Here is a 10515-nt window from a genome sequence, read left to right on the forward strand (position 1 = left end):
TGGGGGAGAGGGAGAGAGAGATAGAGACATCAATGATGAGAGAGAATCATGGATCAGCTGCCTACTGCACACCCCACACTGGGGATCGAGCCTGCAACCTGGGCCTGTGCCCTTGTCAGAATCGAACCCTGACCTCCTGGTTCATAGATCGATGCTCAGCCCCTGAGCCACGCCGACCCGGCTCCTAAAAAAAATGTTAATTACAGCTTCATTGTTATACCTGAGGACAGTGAGAGTAACTCGAACATGATCTCATTTCCCCATTGACCCTTCCATGGCTGCCTCCCTCGGCCTTCCAGACCAGGAGGCCACGGGCCCCGCACACAGCACAGGCTCGGGTTGCCTGTCTCCTAACTTTATGTGAATGAAGTCTGTATAGTGCTGACCCCCTGTGTCTCCCTTTATATCTCAAATACATATGTGACTCCGTCTGCACTAAAACGTATCTGGGTCCCTCGGTATCCTTAAATACCGATCTCAGTGGATAGAGCGTCGGCCTGCGGACCGAAGGATCCCGGGTTCGATTCCCGGTCAGGGCACGTGCCCGGGTTACAGTCTCCATCCTCAGTGTGGGGCGTGCGGGAGGCAGCCGATCCGTGGGTCTCTCTCATCACGGCTGTGGCCGATCCGTGGTTCTCTCTCATCACGGATGTTTATCTCCCTTCCTCTCCCTTCCTCTCTGACATCAATAGAAATATTTTTTAAAAAATAAAAAGATAAGACGTGTGTTTACAAGAACAACAACAACAAAAAAAGATATACAGGTAAGGAAGAAAGAATTAAAACTGCCCCTTCCTTGCATATGTCATTATGGTCTATATAGAAATCCCAAGGAATCTTAAAAAATATTTCTTGAACTAATTAATAAGTAAGACCTGCAAGGTGGCAGATACAAGATCAACATACAAAAATCAATTGTAATAAGAGAAAAAGTAGTTGTGTTTCTATATTCCAATAGTGAAACAAATTAAAATATAACATCATTCATAATCATCAAAAAATATAGCAATGGAGTGAGTGCTATCCATGGATCTTTTAGCCAGTTCTGAGGTTCTCCATCTTGACTCTAGTAAAGAGGTCAGGAAACCTTGAGTAAAGTTGCAGGTATTAATTTTGGGCAGTTAATTACATTCTTTCAGCATTCATCTCCCTGAAGTTCTCACTGGGCAAATCCTTTAGGAGGACATCCCCATTAGCTATTCATTTTTCTTTCTCACCAACTGGAGAGTGAAGTGATTGTTGGCTGTGTCACACAACTCATTGAAATTCACCCCTGGGTGAAGTGATCCTCAAATAATTATCAAATGTAGTTCAGGTAACTGAATTAGTGAATTACACCGGCTCCTTTGAGATGAAAGACTCTTTAGGAATGTGAAATACTTTGGCTCTTTGTTATTAATAACCTGAACGATGAAAGAACCCGAAGTAGTACTCAATATGCTCCAGGAATGGAAAGACTAAAATTAAAGAATGCACTTGATTTTCATTTTCCATACTTTTCATTTTCTCTCCTTTTCATTTCAATAGTCAGGACTGAATATGACAAGTCATCAAATCCCCTCTGATGTTAATAAAGCATCAACTATAGAGCTCTAGCAAGAGAAAAATTCAGCTGAAGTGTGGCCAGTAGGTGGTTTTCCTCCTTTCTATAATTTATTACAATTTCCTCTCACCCGCTCTATTACATGCTCTACAGATGAAAACTCTCTACTTTGACCTGGTTCATCTTCTGTCTTAGTCTACTTTTCCAAAAGAAACTGTCTCAACCCTCCACCCTCAGACAAACAATTGCAGTCATCAATTGTGCCCACCAGAGGAATGAAGGATTCCATAACCTTAGTGCTCCAGCCTGGGTGTGAAGAAGACAGAAGCATAGAGAGGAATACCTGGCGGATAGCTTGACCTTGGAACAGCGGGAATGGCAACTGGAGGGGAGGGGGATAAGGCCTGGCAACTCTCTACCTGAGGGTGGTAGAGAGCTACAAATGGATGGAAATGCTAGGTCCTACTCATGCTTGATAGGGGTGTGCTGCATTTATTGAATCAGATTTGCATTGAGAATTTTCTATTTCTCTTTCTTTCAAAAATCTCTTTGTACGTGTTATTTATTTATTTTGAAATTGGAATAGGTAATACACTGAGTGGCCAGATTATTGTGATCACCTGACATTTGTAGGCAAATTAGCTATAATTTCGCGCTGAACTTGCTAGAGGGCCAGACCATTCTCTACCACCCTCAGGTAGGGAAGCAGGTTGTTTACCACGACAGTTACCCAAGCAGAGGAACATAAGGATTGGACAGTCGAGCATTGGAAAAAAGTCATGTGGTCTGATGAATCACGTTTCCAGTTGCATCATGCAGATGGCAGAGTGAGAATTTGGCAGCAAAAGCATGAAAGCATGCACCCCACATGCATGAGTACAACCCTTCAAGCTGGTGGGGGCAGTGTTATGGTTTGGGGCATGTTTTCCTGGCATGATTTGGGCCCTTTAATTTGTGTGGAACAACGTCTGAATAGCACAACATACCTAAGTTTTGTTGCTGATCAAGTTCATCCTATCATGTTGATGGCCTATCCCAATGGAGATGGCTTCTTCCAACCAGACAGTGCGCCGTGCCATGGTGCTCACATTGTGCAGGAGTGGTTTCAAGAACATGAGGGAGACTTTACCTTGCTTAGGTGGCCCCCACATCACCAGATCTCAATCCAATTGAGCATTTGTGGGATGAAGTTAAAAGAGCCATCAGGCAGCTGGTTCCACAACCATCAAATCTCACAGAACTGGACAGTGCTACTCATCAGGCATGGTGTCAGATTCCTCGCATCACCTTTCAGCATCTCATGGAGTCAGTGCCAAGAAGAATCGCCACAGTATTGAAGGCAAAAGGTGGCCCAACAAAGTACTGATGGGGTGGTCATAATAACCTGGCCACTCAATGTATATTGATAAGTCATAAGTCAAAGGCATACAATTATACAGTGATGTCTCTCTCGTACCCACATGCTCTAGCCATGCAGTACCCCCTCCAGAGTCATCAATGTCTGATTCCTACTTTCCCCACAGAAATAAACAAGTGAATTTGTATAAGGAATCCCCTGCCATCTTTTATTTACACAAATGTTAACTCACTATTCTGCTCTGTACTTGCTTTTTTCACTTAACATGTATTAGAGATCATTCACACAAGTACACAAAGAGCTCCTCAGTCGTTTTTATGATGACTAGTAATCATTGTATTAATGTAGCATTATTTGTCTAACCACTCTCTCATTGATGAACATCTACATTATTTCCAATTTTTTGATACTACAAACAATACTGCAATTAGTAACCTTGTTCAAAAAGCGAATTCCACATATAGGTGTCTGTCTATAATCCTATATAATAAAAGCCTAATATGCAAATTGTCCCCTCGACCAGAGTTCTGCTGGGAGTTTGACCACTTGACCAGTCGCTGTGACGCACATTGACCAAGAGGGGCAGACACTCCGACCAGTAGGTTAGCTTGCTGCGGGTGCTGGTAAACTGGACTGGAAAGTGGGGTGTGAGGTTAGAGCCCTCAGGAAGCTCCCAGGGTTTGGCCTGAGCCAGGAGGGACCAGATAGTGTGGGAAGCTGCTATAGGTGATCTGAGAGCGGTGGACTGTGCAGCCCTCTGGTGTGCTCAATTTATAATCTTCAGAGCTGCTTCTTTTTATTTGTTAAGTTTCACTAACTACTCCAGGAGAGTGGGTAGCACATTACAGGGGGACGAGCCAGGCGCACCTGCTGGAGGCCAAGGGGTGGCCTTGGGCTCCTGGGGATGAAGCAGAGAGGAGGCTGGGCTGAGTTGGAGAAACCGAGTCCAAAACTTGAAAGGAAGCAGGAGGCAGCAAGGTGCAGAGGGCAACAGCTGCACAGGGGTCTAGAAAAGCTGCTGGGAGGGAGCAACCGAGGAGCCGGTGCCTCTCGCACTGGACAGGCTCCACATCCTTCCCTCCCTCCCCCTCCTCCTCTTCGTGACCCATGAAGCTATCCTCCAAGGCCCCACCTGAGCTCACCCCACATAGCCTTTGGGGAGCTCTGCCCCTGAAGGAGAAAGGGGGAGGCTACAGACAGGTGGTCGCAGGAGGAGGGGGCAGAGCAGGGCCCACCAAGTTAGATGGACAGACATGGGCATGGGCGGGGAAGGATGGCTGTGCAGAAGCATCGTCCTTGATTGAAGAAGAAACCCTGACGATTTTACAGACCCCAGCAGAGTGTGTGTATGTGGGGGTGGGGTGCGAAGACAAAAGAGTGTATGAGGGGACTGGATGGATGGAGGTTCCATTCATGGCCTATTTATTTTTATTTTTGTTAATTGATTTCAGAGAGGAAGGCAGGAGGAGAGAGAGATAAAAACATCAATGATGTTTGTGGCAATTTGTTAAGGCAGCCCTAAGAAACTGGTACATTGTTCTATATTTGAATCAAAAATAGGCAACTTGTGCTCATAGGAGAAGAAACCCACTCTGGTTAGTTCAGGAAGAGAGAGATTTCTTTTAAAATGCAATCTCCCAGAACACAAAGGTACGCCTCCTGCTTCTGGAGCTGGAAACCAGGATTGGGAAGGGAAGTGACGCTCCATTTCTAAGAGCCACCTAAAGTCTCTCTGAGCGGCTCCTTCTCCTTTCTCACCCTCTCTCCTGGCTGGCTTCCTTTGTTTCATATGCTCTCTGGGTAGACATGGCTCATCAAGATAGCCCAAGTCTCTATTAACTTGAAGCTCACTCCCACATCTAACTGACTTGGTCTTTCAGCATCCTGATTATAGATTTTTCAGATGAGAAACTGGGTTGGCTCAGCTTAGAGTAACCCGAGGATTGGACTCCTGGCCGGCTATTGATGCCCACCCATCTCTGGCCCAGTTGTCCCACATGAGAGGTGGATCCTGTGTCATGGAGCACTGCCCCTTCCACAGGCTATTGCCCAGACCTCCCCTGGAGAAGCCACAGAAATATGGTTAAAGCTTAGCCTCTCTGATGTAATCTGGTCATTTTTGCCTCCCTTTCCTGCCTGTGAATCCCTTGAGGACAGGAAATTCAAGTTTTATTGTCTTGTTCTGTTCTTATTCATAAGTCTTCACTGAATATGGGTCTCAATGCCTGAGACCATATAGATATTTCAAGATGTTTGTTTAATTAAAGTTAATTAGTTGTGCTTTACAGAATTGCATCTATTCAGCAGACTAAGAAAAAGGTAAACGTTTATACTGCTTGCTCTATTCTTTCTTGACAAAGTGGTAATTTTAAAGTTGACTTCTTTCCCTTAGGTCATTCTTGGAAATAGCAAAAAGACTGGAAATAGCAAGCAGTCTATCTCTATATATTTTATCAAAATGGCATTCATAAATCCACACAGCCTCACCATGGTCCAGGATCCGTGTCTCCAAAGTAAATAGTTCCTGATCTATACTCTCTCTACTGGTGTCCAAACTTCCATACTCTGGCCCGCATTAAGTTGCTCCTTGACACACAAAGAGGCTATTTGGACCATCTTTTCTGCCTGTAGTTAATAGTTTCCTTTAATTTCCTTTTTTTTTAATGCATTCTTTTTCCCCAGAGAAAATTTTATTTTGACAAAAACAATCTGATGAAGTTTCTTTTAGGAGGCTTTTTAGCTTTCTAGAAATTTCCTTTGTGCTGAGGCCCTTTCCTAATAGCCTCTCTTTGGGGTTTAGCCTTCCCCAAGTACACAGGGCTGTGCTAGGGCCTGTTGGAGATCAGAAATTAAAAGGGGCTAAAAGACCTACCTCTGTCCTCACAGAGCTCACAAAGTCTGAAGACCCTGCTGGGCCACCATGCAGAGAGGACCCAGGAACCATCAGTGCCTCATCAGAGTGAGATTCGCGTACCAAAGGGTCAGAGCCTGAGAAACCATACTGTCCGTCTGGTGGGAGGAAAATGATCATGACAGTGTTAATCACATGGACAGACTTAGCCATGGGCAGCAGAGGAGAGAGAGGCCAATTTCTGAAACCATTCTCTTTCTTCCAAGTCAGGAATCCCTCTTGCCTCATATAAAGACCTCACAAGGTACTATTAACGCCACCCCAAGGGAGAAATATTAGGTAGAGAGCATGTAGAGACTGCTTTATATCCTGTAAGGCATAGACATCATAATTCCTTCTGTGATGAATTAGAAATGCAGAGACCTAAGTCAAATACTTTCTGTCCCCAAACCACAGCTGTTTCTAAATGTAAATGTTAATAATCTCCTCTCCTCTTTATATGTAAGAGTCCTGGGTGTTGTCAAAGGGCAATAGAAATGGTAAACCCCATGCAAGGGCAAGACATTATTGTAACCCTCACTCACAGTTGTGTACACACACACACACACACACACACACACAACGTATACACAGGCAATAGAAGGTAAACCCCATGCAAGGGCAAGACATTATTGTAACCCTCACTCACAGTTGTGTACACACACACACACACACACACACACACAACGTATACACACATATTGCCTGCACCTGTCCAGAGAGATGAATGGCTCCATTGCCCAGCAACCCGTGCCTAAGCCCAGTTCTACGCTGGCTAGATTTCTAGAGAGCTGAAACCCCTGACCACTATTAATAATGTGTCACGTCTTCATTTATACCCTTAGTTCACCAAGGAATGCCTAAGGGAGACTGGGGTCCCCTGCATGTGGATAAGAGATAGTTGCCAGGGTCCCCATCAGGTACTGAGTAACTGTGAATGAGTGGACCATATGAATGAATGGGGCCACTGGGCAGTTTGACCAACATTAGGACAAAGTCAAAACATTTTGTTCTGGAGTCACGGGCATCCACCTAAGGGCCTAAGGCATAGGCAACCGAGATGGGATTTGGACCTCTCCTCCCTGAAAAATTACCCTTCCACCCTCACCTAGCCCTTTCCCAATTCTCCCTTCACTCTGGTGAAAACTCCCAGCCAGCCCAGACAGGGTCCCACCCACTCCAGCTCACTTCCCATTCATTTGTTAATTCATTCAACATACATTTAGACTCCTACCGTGTGTCAGTCCCTGTGCCAGGCCCTTGACATACAGGCTTGACAGATAGTCCTGCTGGGGACGGGGTAGGAGTGTTCCTCTGTTCCTGTCTTTCCAGGCACATTCCACACAAGGTCATGTCTTCAGAGAACCATGGCTTCTCCATTTCTTCTTTCTGAGGCCTCACCCCAGTGCAGTAGCAGTGGCTCGGAAAATCTCCGTCCTTCCACTTGCATTATAGGATTTTATTTTTACAGCAGCAGCAGGAGTGGCAGGAGCCTTACCTTCTAAGAAGCCTGCGGCTTAGGCTAATATTTACATGTATTTGCATTTTCTTTGTACACACGGGTTGGGAAAGGATGGGGAAGGGAGTTTTGCCAAGGAATGAAAACGCACCCTGGACCAATCCTCAAAGTGCTACTGCAGTTGCCAATTTAAAATCAAGAAGCAACTTGTTTAGCTAAAATTCAGGCAAGTTCTGTTGCTCCCACCCTGGCTCTTCTTCCCCTGCAAGCTCAAGCTCCTTAAATGGCCTGCGCATCTGTTCGCATCAGGCGGGTGAGCTATATTTTGTCTTGGTCTTACATGCCCTGGAAATTTTCTCTCTCCTCTGATTCTTCAGGTTTTGGTCATTTTCAGAGAGTGCCATGGGCACCCTCTGGTGGCAGACTAAACATTTTACCTGCAAAATGGTAGTTTCACAAGAATGGCTTGATTGTGCAGTGGGGCTCTTTAGTCAGATGTTAAAAATTGTAAGTTTATTTGCTGTGCTTTGTATCACCTCTTTCATCACAGGATACGTGGGCCTGGCACAGTAGCTTGGCCCCTCAGGGGGAATGGTACCTTATGGAAAGGGCAGAGCCAAGAAACAGGCCATGATCCATGGGTTGCAGCTTTTCCAGGTCATCCTGTGTGAGGAAGATGAGGGAAGCCCTTTGGGTTCTCAGAGGACTCACCCCCAAAGGAAAACCTGCTGTGTTCCCAGAGCACACCAGCTGCTCTGAATGGTTTTCTTCCCAGAATTCCTGCTCCTGTACCAGCTGAGGGTACCAGGCAGATATTCCTGAGAATCTTCCTGGTCTCTGGAGAAGGGTGGGGCCAGGGAGAGAGGAGTAGAGGCAGGAAGAAGAGCCATCTGCCCGAGGGTGCCCCCCAGGCCCTAGCATCAGAGGATCTGAAGAGCATCCCTTCTCTGTCACACAATAAATGCCACCACCTGCTGTTCCTTAACTCTTTTTCCAAGGATCCCCTTAGTCTCAGGATACTCCCCAGTTCAGTTAACATTGCCTTCATTTTGCAATAAAAAAAGGGGGGGTTCAAGGAGCTTAAAAGTACGAGTGGGACTTCACTCAGCCTGTCAGCACGGCCAAGACCAGAGTTTTCTCTCCTTCTGGGCGGTGCTCCAAGGTATATATCAGTAGCTGCTGTGGCTCTCAGCCGCCTCCCCCACCCCCTGCCGTTGACTAGCGGATGGAGCAAGCCAGGCTCGAACAGGCAAATGATGAGGAGACTTTTGTAAGGCTCAGTGGTTTAGCAATGTCACAAGTGCATTCCAGAAGCTGGAAAGAGGACCAGGTTGCTCAGATTCCACAATCTGAGGCCTAAGCCTTATCATTTACCTGGAAACAAAGAGGCATTGTCAACCAGGAGCAGTCTTCTTTATTGCCACCATTTTTCACTTGCTTTATTTCACAACCAGGCCGCAGGGCAGAAGGGAAGCCCAGCTCCTGGTGAGCCATTAGTCACCCCACAGTCACAGTGGCAGCCTTCAGCTGGCTGGGTCTGAGAGTGTCGCTGGGGGACATGGGGGTGGGGAGCAGAGGGGGGGGCGGTGAGGTTGGGAGACATTGTCTTTAGTGCGCACGCAGAAGCTGAGATATGGCTGGAGCAGAACAAAAAATCAAAGGCCAGTATGACCACACCTGTGGGAACAGACAGCTCAACTACCCACGGAGCCTCCAACCTGGAGGCAGGGCAGTCCGGGGATCTCCTTCTGCATCTGAATTGAGCATGTCAGTCTCTCTAGCCTGTGCTCCCAGCAGAATGCGATCCTATGGCAAGGTTACTACATACCAAACACCCACACTGGGATGTAGCAGGCTTCATGCTCGCTAAGTGCAGCCACCTCCCACTCTAAACCCTTCACATAGATCAACTCCTTAGTCATGGTGACAACCAATGAAAGAGGTGCTGCCATTAACCCCATAATAGAGGACACCAAGACAGAGGAATTAAATAACTTGCCCTACATCAGTGATGGCGAACCTCTTGAGCTCGGAGGGTCAGCATTTTGAAAAACCCTAACATAACTCTGGTGCCGTGTCACATATAGAAATTTTTTGATATTTGCAACCATAGTAAAACAAAGACTTATATTTTTGATATTTATTTTATATATTTAAATGCCATATAACAAAGAAAAATCAACCAAAAAAATGAGTTCACGTGTCACCTCTGACACACGTGTCATAGGTTCGCCATCACTGCCCTACATCATATCGTCAGCAGTGGAGTCAGGATTCAAACCCTAGCCATCTGGCTCCAGAGCAATGGTTCTCAACCTTGGCTGCACTTTAGAATCACCTGGGAATCTTTTTTAAATCCTGATTTCTGGCCTCATCCTCTGGAAATTCTGTTTCTTTGTTATGGGGTGAGTCCACAACATTAGTAACAAAGAAATAGAATTTCTGCAGGATGGGGCCCAGAAATCAGGATTTTAAAAAGATTCCCAGGTGATTCTAATGTGCAGCCAAGGTTGAGAACCACTGGTCTATGGTATGAAAACATTACCCTTCACAAAAGCTGCACATGTGTACTAGTCTTCCCATTTCACTAATGAGAAAACTAAGTCATAAAAGAGTTAAATAAGGTTATACAGCTGATAAATTACAGAGCCAGAATTTGAGTCCAGGTAGCTAAAGTCCTGAACCCCAGCTCTAATAACCATCTAATCATCAATCCCACCACCCTGCAAGCCAGGGCAGTTTCCAAAACTTCCACTCAGTAGGTTTTGCAAAAATCCTGCTGGACATGGGTGAGCACCACTTGGCTTTGCGGCCGGCCCAAAAGCCCAGGGAGTGGCCCTGCTGCCCTGCAAAAGGCAGGTCTGAAGGGGCTCCTCTCTCTGTGTGTACCGCTCCAGGGATCTCTTCCAGATACTAGTGGGTTCATTGCCACCAGCCTCTGACAAGCAAGGTAACACCAGTCTTCATTCTGTCCAGTCGCCCAGAGAGCTTCTATCTCAGGCTGCCAGCCCTCTCTTCCTTAACCAAATTATTCCAATTTCCCTGGAAGCACAAATATTTATTTTATGGGATGTAAAGGCATATCATGCTCCTCAGACAGCCACTCAGGACATTGGGGACTGGAGAGCTCAGCCCTAACGCTGCTCCTGAGGGACCAGCACTCATAGGGTATTACTGCATCTTACAGCCTACCATAAGATGCCTTACGCAAATTTTACTCCTTTCTGGCTTATTAATCAACTAGAGGCTCAGTGCACAAAAATTTG

The sequence above is a fragment of the Myotis davidii genome, unplaced genomic scaffold, assembly GCF_000327345.1.
Source record: "Myotis davidii unplaced genomic scaffold, ASM32734v1 scaffold116, whole genome shotgun sequence".
Lineage (NCBI taxonomy): Eukaryota > Metazoa > Chordata > Mammalia > Chiroptera > Vespertilionidae > Myotis > Myotis davidii.